Source organism: Schistocerca nitens, chromosome 9 (assembly GCF_023898315.1).
Source record: "Schistocerca nitens isolate TAMUIC-IGC-003100 chromosome 9, iqSchNite1.1, whole genome shotgun sequence".
Taxonomy (NCBI): Eukaryota; Metazoa; Arthropoda; class Insecta; order Orthoptera; family Acrididae; genus Schistocerca; species Schistocerca nitens.
In genome coordinates this window covers 79,140,492-79,158,887 of record NC_064622.1, presented here as the reverse complement: position 1 = coordinate 79,158,887, position 18,396 = coordinate 79,140,492, and the positions used below count along the sequence as shown (strand labels likewise).

The window sequence follows — 18,396 nt, the reverse complement described above, 5'->3', positions numbered from 1 at the left end:
AAGAATAAGTGTCAACTTGCAATACAGCTGGTTTGTTCAGATCATGGTGAACAAAGCAGTGACCACTGAGCAATGCATATTAAAGTTTTTGAAAAGATATTTGGTACTCAGCTGTCCAAACAAAGGGGACATTCTTGTGATCCAAGCGATGTAGTGGACCTGCAATTTATGCAGCATTTGATATGAACTGAATATAACTGTTCATTCTCCCTAAAGCTGACTGCAATTGTGTGACATAGTGAAGAACTGGCAGGCCATGTGCGGCTAACAAATGTGACTGAAGAGGATGTACACCTTGGCTGTTTATGATATGGCCAAGATACTGCAGCTCAGGTTTAAAAAATCACACTTGTCCAGTCTACACTTTAGCATGAAACAAAGCACACAAATTTGCAATGTGTTCTCCAAGTATACAAACTGCTACGACAATATTGTCCAAATAGTTGGAACAGTTTGGTACTTGAACAGTCAGCTGTTCCAAATACCAATGGAAAATGGTGGTTGTGGAAGCACTGCCAAAAAGCAAACACAAATATTTAAACAAGCACAGATGAGTGTTCACTACGCACACTTTTTGAGATTCTTCATCTAGTGGCATTTGAAATATGCATCATGCAAATCAGTTTTTGAGAAGTAGCGACTAGCGCCTAATATGTCCATGACATCCTGTGGGTGTGGCAATGGATAAGTATCAATGACAGTTTGTTAGTTGACTGTAGACTTAGTCAACATAGAGATGAATGTGACCTAAAGGTTTGGGGAGCAAAAGCAGTGGACTTGCCCACTGACTAGCTTGTTTCGGCACAATAGCTCTACTATCTTGCAATTCTTTAACTTTAGCAGTGACTTTGTCCCAGAAAAATTTCAGCTGAGCATTGTCTTTCATAGTAATATCTGCAACAAAATTGTTAGCCTTGTGTAAACATTCAGAAAAAGAGTTCCAGGAATTCTTTCAGCGAGAAAGCTATACAGTCATTTGCATTGAATGCAGACACATTGTCCTGAATTTTAAAGCCAAACAAATAAAAATAATAAAGACCAAATATGTTCTCACAATCATGTGAATGTAGCACAGTGAAAGTCACAGTTCACGTATGTGAGCAATACAGGGCACGCAAAGTACATTTTCCAAAAACAGTAATGTCTGAATGTCTTGTCCATTATAAGCCGTCAGATGTATGCCAGTTTTAGACAGGGGTGGGGAGCCTAACAGGTCATATGTGTTATGATTCAGCAATGTAACAGAGGCACCCATGCCCAACTGAAATTTCACCTGTTTTCCACAAATATGCAAATGTAAAAAAAGTTTGTTGGACTGGCGTAGCACTGAAGAAACTGTTGGCTTGCCAGATTTGCTAATGCCTGCAGCATGCTTTGAATACACTGCATTAGATTACATGGGCCTTGTGACTGGATTTTTGTGAGTGGGCAGAAGTCGTATGGTTCTTCCATTGCAAACATACGAATTGTACATGTCCTTTCTTGCCACAGGCATAACACTGTGCTTGTCTAGATTGGCAGTCTTGGTGTTGGTGCTATGAATAGCACTGAGGGCATGACAATTCTGTTTGCCTGTGTAGCCACCTGTTTAGTGAGCTACTTACATGGCTGCCTAATGGGCCAGTTGCTAACAAGGGACTCAACCCATCAAATTGCTGGCAGCTCAAACTTATCGGCCAACAGGGGCATGTACCGTACTGATCTAGTATTTGCACTACATGTTGAAATGATGGATTGGACTGTTTCAGAATCTGTTCTCCAAGTCTGACATCAGTTACACTGTACACGATCGCATCGCACATTACATCTGAATAGAAAGCACCACAAGCGCATTTAAATTTACATTTCCTTGTCATACCCATCAAATGTGTTACCCATTCATGATATGTTTGTTACTGACGATTGCTTGGGATTAAATAATTGGTACCTAGCTGTTACCTCATTCACTTGTTGGTCATAATAGGTAATTAGTGAATCTACAACCTGATCATATGAAAGTTTACTTAGAGTGGTTTTAGGAAACAATTTTTGAATGAGTCGAAACACTGAACTTCCTACCGTTGATAAGAAATAGTGGTGTTGCACAGTACCTGGTTCGTTTGTGACATTCACCTGCTTTATTTCTGCATTGATAGTCCTCGGTATTGATGTGTTATACTGGCTGAAAAATTGGAGGGGGTGGGGGTGGAGGGGGGGGAGGAGTACAACCATGACTACTGTAAAAGATTTAGCCAACAGTTGCACAATTGCATTTCACAGTTCTTTACTTTCACTGTTCACTACCCTCCAATATTAAACAATTGTATGGCCAGTTTACTACTGCTAAATGTTAACGAACCTCATTAATCGGTTGCAGGCAAACATCAGCATACTGCTACAATAGTTCGCGGTCGAGCATCTGTGAGCGGTAGAAGCCTAACCACACAGTTCACAGTTCTTGCAGAATAATATGGTGTGTGTGATTCTATTTCTCAAATAAACTGAACAGACATTGTCATTAATTGTTTTAACACATGGACTGTTTGTGTTACCCTAGCTCCTCAGTCAAGTTGATGCATTGTTGTTACTGTAACTAGTGTGTAATTCCTGTCTGAAAATAAGCTGTGGACTGACTGTGTTGGGACTAAAAATTGCACCCTTATATATCCTTGCAATAATAGGCACTGAAACTATACATTGTTTGAGGTTTAAGTTAGAGAAATTACAGTTAAAACAGAACTCATTCAATTAACTGAATACATCGAAAAATTTCTTCTTTTTAACAGTTCCTTCTATAACAAAGGTCAGGCCAAATTATTTGTTTAAATAATGAAATTAACAGATATAGTTATACGAACAAAACTTTTGACACTCCTGGTAATTATAATTAATTATAGGGTAGCTTTACTAACATGTTTTCGAATAGAGCTAAATAAATACTTTAAGAATCCTAGTAGTTCTTCTTCCAAATGTTTATAATTAGTGTAGAATTTATATTTGTCTATAAGTCAACAATAGAATCTAAGTCACGAAACAATTACTGATTTCACCCTACAACAAAGGTATTAACTAGGAATGGTCAAAATAAATTAGGAAATTAATTATATACACAATACTAAGCACAAAATTAGACCTGGTGCTATATTCTTTAAGACTGAGGGCCAACTTTTCTCTTTTATGGAAATGCAGATTATACTAATGCATGTTAATGGTTCCAGAATGAGATTTTCACTCTGCAGCAGAGTGTGCGCTGATATGAAACTTCCTGGCAGATTAAAACTGTGTCCCCGACCGAGACTCGAACTCGGGACCTTTGCCTTTCGCGGGCAAGTGCTCTACCAACTGAGCTACCGAAGCACGACTCACGCCCGGTACTCACAGCTTTACTTCTGCCAGTACCTCGTCTCCTACCTTCCAAACTTTACAGAAGCTCTCCTGCGAACCAAGCAGAACTAGCACTCCTGAAAGAAAGGATATTGCGGAGACATGGCTTAGCCACAGCCTGGGGGATGTTTCCAGAATGAGATTTTCACTCTGCAGCGGAGTGTGCACTGATATGAAACTTCCTGGCAGATTAAAACTGTGTGCCCGACCGAGACTCGAACTCGGGACCTTTGCCTTTCGCGGGCAAGTGCTCTACCAACTGAGCTACCGAAGCACGACTCACGCCCGGTACTCACAGCTTTACTTCTGCCAGTACCTCGTCTCCTACCTTCCAAACTTTACAGAAGCTCTCCTGCGAACCAAGCAGAACTAGCACTCCTGAAAGAAAGGATATTGCGGAGACATGGCTTAGCCACAGCCTGGGGGATGTTTCCAGAATGAGATTTTCACTCTGCAGCGGAGTGTGCGCTGATATGAAACTTCCTGGCAGATTAAAACTGTGTGCCCGACCGAGACTCGAACTCGGGACCTTTGCCTTTCGCGGGCAAGTGCTCTACCAACTGAGCTACCGAAGCACGACTCACGCCCGGTACTCACAGCTTTACTTCTGCCAGTACCTCGTCTCCTACCTTCCAAACTTTACAGAAGCTCTCCTGCGAACCAAGCAGAACTAGCACTCCTGAAAGAAAGGATATTGCGGAGACATGGCTTAGCCACAGCCTGGGGGATGTTTCCAGAATGAGATTTTCACTCTGCAGCGGAGTGTGCGCTGATATGAAACGTCCTGGCAGATTAAAACTGTGTGCCCGACCGAGACTCGAACTCGGGACCTTTGCCTTTCGCGGGCAAGTGCTCTACCAACTGAGCTACCGAAGCACGACTCACGCCCGGTACTCACAGCTTTACTTCTGCCAGTACCTCGTCTCCTACCTTCCAAACTTTACAGAAGCTCTCCTGCGAACCAAGCAGAACTAGCACTCCTGAAAGAAAGGATATTGCGGAGACATGGCTTAGCCACAGCCTGGGGGATGTTTCCAGAATGAGATTTTCACTCTGCAGCGGAGTGTGCGCTGATATGAAACTTCCTGGCAGATTAAAACTGTGTGCCCGACCGAGACTCGAACTCGGGACTTTGCCTTTCGCGGGCAAGTGCTCTACCAACTGAGCTACCGAAGCACGACTCACGCCCGGTACTCACAGCTTTACTTCTGCCAGTACCTCGTCTCCTACCTTCCAAACTTTACAGAAGCTCTCCTGCGAACCAAGCAGAACTAGCACTCCTGAAAGAAAGGATATTGCAGAGACATGGCTTAGCCACAGCCTGCTAGTTCTGCTTGGTTCGCAGGAGAGCTTCTGTAAAGTTTGGAAGGTAGGAGACGAGGTACTGGCAGAAGTAAAGCTGTGAGTACCGGGCGTGAGTCGTGCTTCGGTAGCTCAGTTGGTAGAGCACTTGCCCGCGAAAGGCAAAGGTCCCGAGTTCGAGTCTCGGTCGGGCACACAGTTTTAATCTGCCAGGAAGTTTCATATCAGCGCACACTCCGCTGCAGAGTGAAAATCTCATTCTGGAAACATCCCCCCAGGCTGTGGCTAAGCCATGTCTCCGCAATATCCTTTCTTTCAGAAGTGCTAGTTCTGCTTGGTTCGCAGGAGAGCTTCTGTAAAGTTTGGAAGGTAGGAGACGAGGTACTGGCAGAAGTAAAGCTGTGAGTACCGGGCGTGAGTCATGCTTTGGTAGCTCAGTTGGTAGAGCACTTGCCCGCGAAAGGCAAAGGTCCCGAGTTCGAGTCTCGGTCGGGCACACAGTTTTAATCTGCCAGGAAGTTTCATATCAGCGCACACTCCGCTGCAGAGTGAAAATCTCGTTCTGGAAACATCCCCCAGGCTGTGGCTAAGCCATGTCTCCGCAATATCCTTTCTTTCAGGAGTGCTAGTTCTGCTTGGTTCGCAGGAGAGCTTCTGTAAAGTTTGGAAGGTAGGAGACGAGGTACTGGCAGAAGTAAAGCTGTGAGTACCGGGCGTGAGTCGTGCTTCGGTAGCTCAGTTGGTAGAGCACTTGCCCGCGAAAGGCAAAGGTCCCGAGTTCGAGTCTCGGTCGGGCACACAGTTTTAATCTGCCAGGAAGTTTCATATCAGTGCACACTCCGCTGCAGAGTGAAAATCTCATTCTGGAAACATCCCCCAGGCTGTGGCTAAGCCATGTCTCCGCAATATCCTTTCTTTCAGGAGTGCTAGTTCTGCTTGGTTCGCAGGAGAGCTTCTGTAAAGTTTGGAAGGTAGGAGACAAGGTACTGGCAGAAGTAAAGCTGTGAGTACCGGGCGTGAGTCGTGCTTCGGTAGCTCAGTTGGTAGAGCACTTGCCCGCGAAAGGCAAAGGTCCCGAGTTCGAGTCTCGGTCGGGCACACAGTTTTAATCTGCCAGGAAGTTTCATGTTAATGGTAATTAGGCAAAAATGAAAATAAAATGAACATAAGGAGGCAAATAGCAAAACAGGAGAGGAAGTAAAGAGATCCCAGCTTGTTTTGTCACACATTGTGTGCAATTATGTGGACTTCAAACTGCTGCAATCACTCAAGCCATTCCTCTTCTTGTTCATGAAACTGGCAAAACGGCAGTGTAGCACTTGGAGCTGCTGGCACTTGGAGCTGCTGAAGGTGTCTGCTGTACTGCATTCATGTGATTCACCAGGAGCTGTTGTACCATATTGAGTAGAGATTCAATCTGTTGCGTCTGAAACTGAAACATCTCTGTTAGCTGCAACGCATCTAATACTTGCAGCTGAGGCGCCTGTACAGGGTTTGGGTGAGGTGGGTTGCTCATATCTGAAGATACAAAGGCAATAAACAAACAGGAAAATAAGTACAAAAGCAAAGAAAATTTCTGATTAGCAAAAATACTAGAAGAGATACTGTTAAAGCAAGTAAACACCCATGCAAAGAAAAGCAAAGTAGAATTAAAGCACCTGCAAAACAAAAAAGAAAATTTCTGTCAGCTAGGCTTGAGATTGTCGCTATGGAATCTTCCGACCTCCTCTAATTGAGGGTGCCTAGGAAACCTGCTTTTTTGGGTCACTAGACAACAATACAAACAAATTGTATTAATGGATTCTTATTACAGTAAGATAAATGACAATACTTAACTTTGAGAAATGTACAATGAGATGTTGCAAGCAAAGGGTGACATGAAACATAAGCAATCTCTTCAGTATACATAATTCCAATACAGTGAAACAATACATTTCCTAAGTCACTGCCGTTGAACTTGTAGACTGCCTAGACTTCAACTCAGGTGCGGCCAAGCGGCATGGTGCTTATATTCTCTTCATGTAGATGCTGCTGCTGTCTCAGTGTCAATGTTAGAGAGGGATTGGTCAATGTACTACTGGATGATGTTGTCTCACAGCCCTCTCTGCTGTAACATTCCTGTCCACTGTACCGGCACTTGATGTTGTTGTTGTTGTGTGGTCTTCTGTCCAGAGACTGGTTTGATGCAGCTCTCCACACTACTCTATCCTGTGCAAGTTTCTTCATCTCCAAGTAACTACTGCAACCTGCATCTTTCTGAATCTGCTTAGTGTATTCTTCGCTTGGTCTTCCTCTATGATTTTTACCCTCCATGCTGCCCTTCAATACTAAACTGGTGATCCCTTGATATCTCAGAACATGTCCTACCAACCAATCCCCTCTTCTAGTCAAGTTGTGCCACAAATTCCTCTTCTCCCCAATTCTACTCAGTACCTCCCCATTAGTCTAATCTTCAGCATTCTTCTGTAGCCCCTCATTTTGAAAGCTTCTATTCTCTTCTTGTCTAAACTATTTATCATCCATGTTTCACTTCTATACATGGCTACACTCCATACAAATACTTTCAGAAAAGACTGCCTGATACTTAAATCTATACTCGATGCTAACAAATTTCTCTTCTTCAGAAATGCTTTCCTTGCCTTTGCCAGTCTACATTTTATATCCTCTCTACTTTGACCATCATCAGTTTTTTTCCTCCCCAAATAGCAAAACTCATCTTACTTTAAGTGTCTCATTTTCTTATCTAATTTCCTCAGCATCACCTGATTTAATTCTACTACATTCCATTATTCTCATTTTGCTTTTGTTGATGTTCATCTTATATCCTCCTGTCAAGACACTGTCCATTCTGTTCAACTGCTCTTCCAGGTCCTTTGCTGTCTCTGGCAGAATTACAATGTCATCGCCAAACCTCAAAGTTTTTATTTCTTATCCATGGATTTTGATTCCTACTCCAAATTTTTCTTTTGTTTCCTTTACTGCTTGCTAAGTATACAGATTAAATAACATTGGGGATAGACTACAACTCTGTCTCACTCCCTTGCCAACCACTGCTTCCCTTTCATACCTCTCGACTCTTATAACTGCACTCTGGTTTCTGTACAAATTGTAAATATCCTTTCGCTCACTGTATTTGACACCTGCCACCTTCAGAATTTGAAAGAGAGTATTCCAGTCAACATTGTCAAAAGCTTTCTCTAAGTCTACAAATGCTAGATATGTAGGTTTTCCTTTCCTTAATCTATCTTCTAAGATAAGTTGCAGGGTCAGTATTGCCTCATGTGTTCCAACATTTCTACGGAATCCAAACTGATCTTCCCCAAGGTTGGCATCTACCAGATTTCCATTCATCTGTAAAGAATTCGCATTAGTATTTTGCAGCCATGACTTATTAAACTGATAGTTTGGTAATTTTCACATCTGTCAACACCTGCTTTCTTTGGGATTGGAATTATTATATTCTTCTTGAAATCTGATGATATTTTGCCTGTCTCATACATCTTGCTCACCAAATGATAGAGTTTTGCCTGGGCTGGGTCTCCTAAGGCTATTAGCAGTTCTAATGGAATGTTGTCTACTCCCAGCTCCTTGTTTCGACTTAGGTCTTTCAGTGCTCTGTCAAACTCTTCACGCAGTATCATACCTCCCATTTCATCTTCACCTACGCGCTTTTCCATTTCCATAATATTGCCCTCAAGTACATTGCCCTTGTATAGACCCTCTACAATTATGCTCTACTTATGCAAAATGCATTGTAGTAGATATTAACAGACTGGTGAAAAATCTGCACACTGAACACGGTGAGCATCTGAATTACCAGGGTAAAAAATTTCTCTGTCACGAGATAAGCAAAATTATGAATGAAATTCAAGAACGCAACTGTCTAGATTTAAAATACACTATTTCTGAGGACACTTATGGACCTCCTTTTTTAGTCAATACAACGTTACAGGGGAAGGAAGGGTAGAAACCACATTAAGGGAAAACTGCAGCAAAGTAATTAATTCAGATAACTGTATGGTTTTAGATCAATCGGTGAAAATAAATGTACATATAAGACATTGTGACATCAAAATACCTTTCTGTGCAGGTAACAATGTTCTCCTTCTACATATAAATGTACAATCACTTCGTGGTAAAATCAATGAACTGCAGTACTGGCTTGATAAAATTAACTGCAGTATATTGTGTATCAATGAACACTGGATGAAAGAGTCTGAAATAGACTTGTGTATTCCTCTGGGATATTTGCTAGTTACTAGCTGTTGCAGAAGAAATATTTCACATGGTGGAGGAATACCCCAAGGCTCGGTTCTTGGGCCTTTCCTGTTCATTGTCTATATTAATGATTTCTCAAATTATATACCATGTAAGAATATACTGTATGCTGATGATATCACACTAATAACCTCAGGTGACAATTTACAAACTGTGCTGGATAACAACAGAGAAATGATGCAAATGACTAGTCACTGGTGTCAGGCCAATGAACTGTGCATAAACAATAGAGAAACAGAAGAAATAATTTTTAATCTAAAAGCTATAAAAAGTAAAAATAAAGCAGTGAAACTACTTGGATTGCACATAGACCAAAAACTCTCCTGGGAAGAACACACCAATCACCTGTGCAGCAAACTAGCCTGTGTACTTTTTTTACTGTACAAATTGGGAAACAGTGTGAGCAAACGGCTGTTACTCCACTCATATTTTGCTTTCTTCCATTCCCATTGCTCTGGGGTAATTCTTCAGGGGCTAAATGTATTTTCAGATGGCAAAAGAAGGCCATCAGATATATACAAGGATTAGCACCCAGAGATTCGTGCAGAAACCACTTTAAATATCTCAGTGTAATGACAGTGCCTAGCATGTACATATATAACTGTTTAATGTATGCTAAAGAAAATCTGGACAAATTCAGCACGAGATGTGATGTACACACACACAATACCAGAAATAGTCGCTTGCTGGATTTTCCTTTTTCGAGGCTAGCTGTTGTCCATAATAATTATAAAAATTGGGCATAAAATTTTTTAATAAGTTGCCATACTCAGCTCATACAGCCCTATTTAATAAAATCAAGAACGTATTGCAAAATTGGTTAAAATGCAGTGAATTCTATACAATTGAAGAATTCCTAGGAAATACTCATTATAATATAAGCTTTTAATAAGCGATAAAGAAATGTTTTCAATTCTTAAATAAGCTAAATAATTCTGTGTATGTATGTGTCTTTTGTGCTTAACTGTACTCCATTGTAAACTTTGACGAAGCCGGTTGTATGAAAAATACTGAAAGGCGAATAAAAATATTCTATTCTATTCTATACTCCTTCCACCTTTCTGCTTTCCCTTCTTTGCTTAGAACTGGATTTTCATCTGAGCTCTTTATATTCATACAAGTGGATCTCTTTTCTCCAGAGGTCTCTTTAATTTTCCAGTAGGCAATATCTATCTTACCCCTAGTGGTATATGCCCCTACATTTTTACTTGACGTTATGCTGGAACATAACCCAATGATCACTTTCAAGTGCAAAACAATGCCAAAACCTTCTGAATTACCACCAGGTGTTGTTGTTCATGTAAATGTCAAGGATTGGACAGACAAGGCTGGTAGGAAATTATGTGTGGGAGAGAAGGAATGGTGCTTTATTGAAGAGAGTTCTCTTTTTGTGCTAGATCAGTTCCATAGCCATTTGAAAAATTCTGTGAAAGGGAAATTGAGACAGAGAAATACAGAGCATCCTATTATTCTACACTGCTGTTATTCCACTTGCTTCACAATTACAACCTTTTTGTATGTTGATAAATAAATGTATATGAGAGAGAAAGGGAACAAATGGATGATGGATGAAATCCAACATGAATGCACGCTGAAGGGAGAATTAAAATGACCTACAATCAAACCAGTGTGTCAGTGGATAAAATAATCACGGTCTATGTGAGAGAAGACATTATTGTTAAATCTTTCAAGAAATGTAGCATAAATAACACTCTTGATGGCAATGAAGGCTATCTTATATATGAACAAGGAAACAATGACGAAGAGGAATAAGAAGACCTTTACTATTCGAACGGGATCAGAAGTGAGTGATCGTTTGACACGAAAATTAGTCTACTTTGCTTATTTTCATTCACTTATGTCATATGGTATTATATTTTGGGGTAACTCTCCCCATTCTAAAAGGATATTTTTGGCTCAGAAATGGGCAGTTTGGACAATACTTGATGTAACTTCACGAACCTCTTGTCGACTCCTGTTCACAACCCCTTTTCACGAGTCTGGGTATTTTGAAATTGGCCTCTCGATATATATATATATTCCTTACTGTCATTTCTTGTTAACAATATTGGCTTATTCTCAAAAACAAGCAGCTTTCTCTCGGTTAATACTTGGCAGAAATCAAACCTGCATGTGGATCGTACTTCCTTAACTCTTGTGCAAAAAGGTGTGCAGTATACTGCTGCATCCATTTTCAATAAGCTACCACTCGAATTCAAAAATCTTAGCAGTAATGTACGCACTTTCAAATCAAAACTGAAGAGTTTCCTCATGAGTCACTCCTTCTATTCTGTCGAGGAGTTCCTTGAAAAATTACGCTGATTCTTACTGTATTGTTGTTGTGTTTACTTAAACTTATGGACTGACTCTTCGGGTTCATGAACATTTATTTTTATCTGTTATTACTTTTATGTTGTAATTTCATGTACTGACACATTTGATGACCTTGGAGATTTGCTCCTCAATTTGGTCCTATGGAACTTGACATGTAAATAAAATAAATTAAATAAAGTAGAACAAAATTCAGATGACTATTTTCATGGATTTTAAAGGTCTTATAAACTAAGAATTTTTTTCATTTGGCTTTGCAATCTAGTAATAAAAATGGTAAAAATGTTACTTTCTTAAAAAATTACTTAAAAATTAAGGTGTATCATATACTCCAAAGCATCTTATAGTCTGTAAAACATGATAGTTAAAAATTGGGGAATTGTTCCTAGCTAAACAAAACAGGGTATCATTACCGTTAGGTAGAATATTTCTATGTTACATTATAATTAGACCACACAGTATAATCCTGGTTGTTATATTTGTCCTAATAAAAAAAATTTTAAAAATACTGTGAGGTTATTTAGACAATTTGTAGTCATTTAAATGAAAAGTTGGAACATTATTGTACTGTTTGAGATGTACTGAATTTCATCTGTTATGTTTTCCTGTTACCCTTCTTATAGATAGGTGTGACCTGTGCTTTTTTCCAAGAACTGGACATGGTTTTTTGTCCAAGGGATCTACAATAGAGTATAGCTAGAAGAAGGGGCTAACTCTGCTGCAAAATCAGTATAGAATCTGATAGGGATTCTATCGGACCATGGAACTTTGTTCAATTTTAAGGATTTCAGCTCTTTCTCAACACCACTGAGACTAATACTTTTTGCTCATCTTTTAAATGGTATGTGATTACATTGGGGCAATTCTCTTGGGTTTTCCTTTTTAAAGGCACACTTGAGAATGGAGTTAATATTTCAGCTTTTGCTTTGCTGCCCTCAACTTCCATTCTTGCCTCATTTGCTAGTGACTGGAAACTAACTTTGGTGCCACTAACAGCCTGTACGTGCATCTGGAATTTCTTTCTGTTTTATGAAAGATCATTTGACAATATTCTGCCTCACTCATTGCTCTCTTGACAGCCAAACATGTTTCATTCAGCATCTCTCTATCTATAGCCCTGTGCTTTGTTTTACATCTATTATGCAGTAATCTCTGTTTCTTTTGAAGTTTCTTTACAGTGACTGTATACCATGGAGGGCCTCCCCCCCCCCCCCCCCCCCCACCACTATGAACTGTTCTGTTGGGTACATATCTATCCAGTGCATGGTCAATTATTCTCTTAAACTTGACCCAGAATTCATTTGTGTCCTCCTGCCCTGTGTTGAAACTTTCAAGTTCCTCATTGAGATATGGCACCACTGATGTTTTATCTAGTTTACTGAACATGTACATGATTTTGAAATTACCTTTTCAGAACTGTGAAAAAGAACTGTTTACAATGAATGATGTTTTTCTAAAAAATTTCAGCACTAAATATAACAAGAGAGTATTACTGTTGAAGACAGATATTTCTTTGCAATATTATTTTTAACCTGGCTCTGTGGACAGTACTTTCATTCTGTGTGGGCTGAAGGATCAAGCAAAATCATCATAAATCTGTGATAACATGAGTGTTCTTGTGTTTAATCGAAATTAATGGGGCACTGGACACAATGTATAATGAAAAATATTTTTCCATGCTCTTGAAACATTACCTGTGCCTTTTGTCAGTGCACAAGTAAGTTAAAGAGATGTATGTTACCATAATTTTATTAAAATTAAAGTTTTCTTTTAATATTAGTTCATTTTCTGTGTATACACAAGTTGTGTATTCAATTTGATCAATTTTACTATGCTTTTGTAATCATCTGAACTTTAAAAAGTTTTTCTGCTCTTGCGGGTGAGAACATCCTCACCCAAAGTGTAGGTAGGATTTTATGCTATACCTGTTCCCTAATAAACAAAAACAGTGAGATGCTTTCAGGTCTAAAGACAACAAACTATGGGAATACCCACAAAGCATATGATAATCCAAAGCAGACAAATGACATTCCTTAACAAAAAAATGAATACTCCACTTGAGGTGAATACTCAATTATATTTTTTATGATTGTAACAATGCTGAATACGAACTGTTATCGTATACTGGGTGTCTTTCTAAGAGCTATCAGGCATATTTTCTCTGGTGTCTTGTCAGATATTTCCAATTTCCTTTTTTGCATTGTGTAGCTGGAGTCAGCCCAAGCAATTACTGCTCACTACATCTTTCATGTGATACCCAGTGTCTATTGAAAGCATTAGTTTGTTTCCCATTACAAACAAAATTATTTTTAAATTGGAAATTTACATGCGTATTCAATAAAGCACTTCCAAATTAGTCTAGGCAGTAAAACAGTCAGCCAGGGCCAGGGCAGTGCTGCCACTGCTGGATGCTGGTTATTCTTTTTAGTTTTATTGTCCCTGCTCGTACATATCAATAAAACAAATGCTGCACTAGACTAACTTGGGCTGCTCTATCAAATGGGCATGTAAAATTCCACTTTAAAATTCATTTAATTTGTAATGGGAAACAGACAGATACTTTCCGTCAACATTGGGCATTGCATGAAACATATGATGAGCATTGTTTGTTTGGGCTGAAATAAAGTTGTAAGTATTTGCTGAAACACCAAAGAAAATGCATCTAACAGCTCTTAGGAAAGACACCCTGGATAAAACAAATAACAAATGTCAACAGAAGCATAAATTTTTCACAAAACATCATACATGTGAAAACAGAGACAGTTGATCTGTGGAACTATTTAATTCTATTTTTATAAATGTAATATGAGAGTTATTCAAAATGTAATTGAAATTCAAGTGAACTGAGAACATTCTTAATACATACACAAAATATTATTTCATAATCAAATTTTTTTGAGAAAATATTAGTTATAACAAAATGTACTACATTTTTATGTGACATATGGTTTTGTTGTATTTGAAGTGGATTTTACTTTTAAATTTTCTCTCTAGTAGAAATTATAACATTACAGCCTTCCCCAAGGCTCTAATGAAGAGACTGATACCACCCTTTCCCCCCCCCCCCATGCAGGTGGCTGTCAGACGAGTCAGTGCTTCCTAGGGACTAGTATGTGTGTCTTTGTATATATCATTCTGTCAAATTTGCTAAAACACTTTGTATTCATTGTGAAAGCACATAGAATGTTCTGGAAGGACATACATTATCGTGATTGTCAGAGGATTGTTGTTATTAACAAAATTATGTACAGGTGCTGAGTTTGATGTTTAATCAAGATATTGAAGTGTTAAATATCTGGTGACAAATATTAAGAGGCTGTAGAAATGTTGATGTAAGTGGTTGACACCTCTAATTACCTTAATTGCAGTTGATTGGTGGGTTGACACAGAGATCACCATTATCTTGAGAAACAGCTTAAAGTTATTACCAAGTGATGTATTTTCATTTGTTATCTATTTTTATGTCCTCCTTGTAATTAATATCCTGTCTAATTACATTTCTAATCAACTCTCCAATTGTTTACACCACACAAATTTCCAATTTTCGGAATTTAAGGCCTTATTTGTAAATTTTACGTATGTAGTTGGATAAAGCAAGAGATTTGTACTGTCACTGAATGTAACCAAATCCAAACTGTAATTAATTACGTAACTAAAATAAAACAAGAGACATTAGTGTAATTAAAGTTCAGATTGATTTTTTATATTTAAAACTACAGACGATACTAAAAAATTTATGAAATACAATTTTGTATTTTATACCTTATTTGGCTGTGGGAAATTGTGAATACTTGTGGAGCATAATGGAAGACAGTAGCAGAAATGATGAAGAGATAAGTTAAATAGGAAGGTAAGCCCATGGCTTCTGACAAAGTGTAAGAAGCCTGGTCTGGAGCTAGGATGTACCACCAAAAAGTAAGCAAATGTTATACATAGTATACCCCCCCCCCTCCCCCCATGAACCATGGACCTTGCCATTGGTGGAGAGGCTTGCGTGCCTCAGCGATACTGATAGCCGTACCATAGGTGCAACCACAACAGAGGGGTATCTGTTGAGAGGCCAGACAAACGTGTGGTTGCTGAAGAGGGGCAGCAGCCTTTTCAGTAGTTTCAGGGGCAACAGTCTGGATGATTGACTGATCTGGCCTTGTAACACTAACCAAAAAAGCCTTGCTTTGCTGGTACTGCGAACGGCTGAAAGCAAGGGGAAACTACAGCCATAATTTTTCCCGAGGGCATGCTGCTTTACTGTATGGTTAAATGATGATGGTGTCTGTGGTGTCACTGCCAGACACCACAGTTGCTAGGTGGTAGCCTTTTAAATCGGCCGCGGTCCGGTAGTATAAGTTGGACCCGCATGTCGCCACTGTCAGTGATAGCAGACCGAGCGCCACCACACGGCAGATCTAGAGAGATGTACTAGCACTCGCCCCAGTTGTACAATCGACGTTCATAGCAATGGTTCACTGACAAATACGCTCTCATTTGCCGAGACGATAGTTAGCATAGCCTTCAGCTACATTTGCTACGACCTAGCAAGGCGCCGTATTCAATTGATATTGAGATTCTATTAATGTATCATCAAGAGCGATGTTCTACAAATGTGGATTAAAGTTAAGTATTCCAGAAGCTACGTACTTTTCTTTATAGCATTCATTACGTATCCTGTTTCAGACCTCACACCAGCCTGCGTGAGTTTAAGCGCATGCCTTTCGGCTCCCTCTCATTGTGTCTAGGCTGTCTTGTCTAGACACAACATATTTGGCGACGAGTCTCAAAAGGGGATTTAGCGTTCGTATTGCCCTAATTTACTTGTGTCATGGCTTCGCCACAATCTCCAGGTGTACTGTCCGAATTTTATCGCTTGCAGAATCAGCAGACGCAGGCGTTATTGGATGCCCTTGGACAGCTCGTCCAGGGTCAACGTGCAATGCAAAACGATGCGGCAGTCGCCGCTCCACCGCTACCGCAGCTACAACATGCAGTTGCACCACCTTTTCGTCAGTTCGATGCCGCACTGGAAAGCTGGACGGAGTGGTCACGCCAATTTGGATTCCATCTCACCGCCTACAGAATTCAAGGTAATGAGTGGCAGCCTCACTTATTGTCATGTGTCGGCGTGCAGACGTACCGTGTGATAGTGAAATTATTTCCCCGCTGTGACGTAGCAACTCTGTCCTACGAAGAAATTTTGTCTGCTTTAGATGCATATTTCAAGGAATCAGTCAATGTAGTTGCAAAAAGGTATACTTTCTTTCGTACAAAACGTACGGCCGGTCAAACTAATCGGGAGTGGGTTGCAAGGCCTTACTAGGGATTGTGCTTTTGAGTGTGAATGTGGACTCCCTTATTCAGATACTATGGTGCGTGATGCAACTGCACAGAATGTTTCTGATGTTCGTATAAGGGAATCCCTCCCTTCAACAAGTGATAGACATATTGGATAGGCAAGACACACTTGACTTTGCTCAGGAATCATTTGCAACTTCGCCAGCCGTGTGTCACATTAACCGGCCCGCCGGGCGCGCTGCACGGAACAGTAAACAGCCCTCGTGCTCGTCTGCGCAGCTGCCGCCACGATCTCAACCACGTGTCCCGCGGCAGCAAGCAAATGCAGTGCTAAAATCATGCCCGCGGTGTGCTACTAGACATTCGCGTGAGAATTGCCCGTCACGCCAAGCTATTTGCTTTTTCTATAATAGAAAAGTACATGTTCAAAGTGTTTGCCAGAAAAAGCTCAGATCGGACACTAACAACCATTCCAGGCCCTTTGCTTCGCACCGGAATCGAACCAAGAATACTCAGGCTCGTGAACCTTCGCCCATGGACGTTCATGTCGTTAATTCCACTCCGCCCAGTGCCACTCTCTCTAAAAGTGACTGTGTGCGTCCCACAAAAAGTGTGTGTCGACGTCGCCGGAAATCACGTCAATTAGCAAGTGATTCTGTACCAGTGCCTGTTCACGTTGCACGAGACAGTCGCTCTTGTCGTCAACAGGACAATAAATTTTTGGTCGATTTGGACATTCGTGGCAACGTGATCCCATTCCAGCTCGATACCGGAGCTGCAGTTTCATTGATCAATAAAGACACGTACAAACAACTGGGCACACCTCCGTTGCGTGCCGCAAATGTTACGTTAAATAGTTATTCAGGTCAGAATATCCCTGTGTTAGGACAGTGCAGCCTTCTTGCAACATACAAGGGACAAACAAAACTTGTGTCATTTTTTCGTACTTCGTTCTTCTTCTGCAGTGAACTTGTTTGGTTTAGATTTATTTCAGTTGTTTAACTTGTCTATAGTCAATCAGGTCCTATCAGTGAACCAGACTGTGCCTTCAGCCAGTGTTTCTCGTCTATGTGAAGAATTTGCAGACATTTTTGCACCGGGCCTTGGTTGCGCTACAAACTATAAAGCACATTTGGAACTGAAAGTAAATGCGCCACCGAAATTTTTCAGAGCACACAATGTTCCCCACCCATTGCGTGATGAGGTCGCAAGAACATTAAATGATTTGGAATCACAAGGTGTGATTGAACATGTGCAGGCTTCTCTCTGGGCCTCGCCCTTAGTAATTTTGCCAAAACCTTCCGGAAAACTGAGACTTTGTGTGTATAATGAATTCTCTACTATAAATGATGAAAGTATGTGAATGCAGCTTGCCGCTAACTTGGTGTAATGTTTTGTCTGTACAGAGGTGTATCTGTCACCTTTATTACTCCTTCACTCTCACACATAAATCGGTACAATTAAGTCAGGGCCTTCGGTTTTATGTTTAGGCTGATCCGTGAAAAGACAGACAAACAATTATGCTAATGGAGGATTCTGAGTAATTTCTCGAATTTCATTCACTCTCTCTCTCTCTCTCTCTCTCTCTCTCTCTCTCTCTCTCTCTCTCTCTGTCCGTTATCTGTGTACAGTTTAAATATATTATTTACGTGAAATCAGCCTAGTAGAATCTCTGGTGGAGCCCTTCGTCTTAATATTCAGCGGCTGGCTTGCTAGAAAAGATCTTTACATTTGTTATTATTATTAAGCGCTGCATTCAGTTGGGAAAATTGATTGTTTGAACAATTCGTTCAGTTTACGACAGATTTAGAATTTCAGATGTGGACGAAGCCT

The 18,396-nt window shown here is 40.2% G+C and overlaps 1 non-coding gene across 1 annotated transcript; it reads right to left on the bottom strand.

Annotated features, from left to right (window-relative positions):
• Positions 1-3,261: 3,261 nt before the first annotated feature.
• On the bottom strand, positions 3,262-3,336 carry Trnas-cga (transfer RNA serine (anticodon CGA)). The gene has a single exon. It is a non-coding gene; the product is annotated as a tRNA-Ser (tRNA).
• Positions 3,337-18,396: the final 15,060 nt, after the last annotated feature.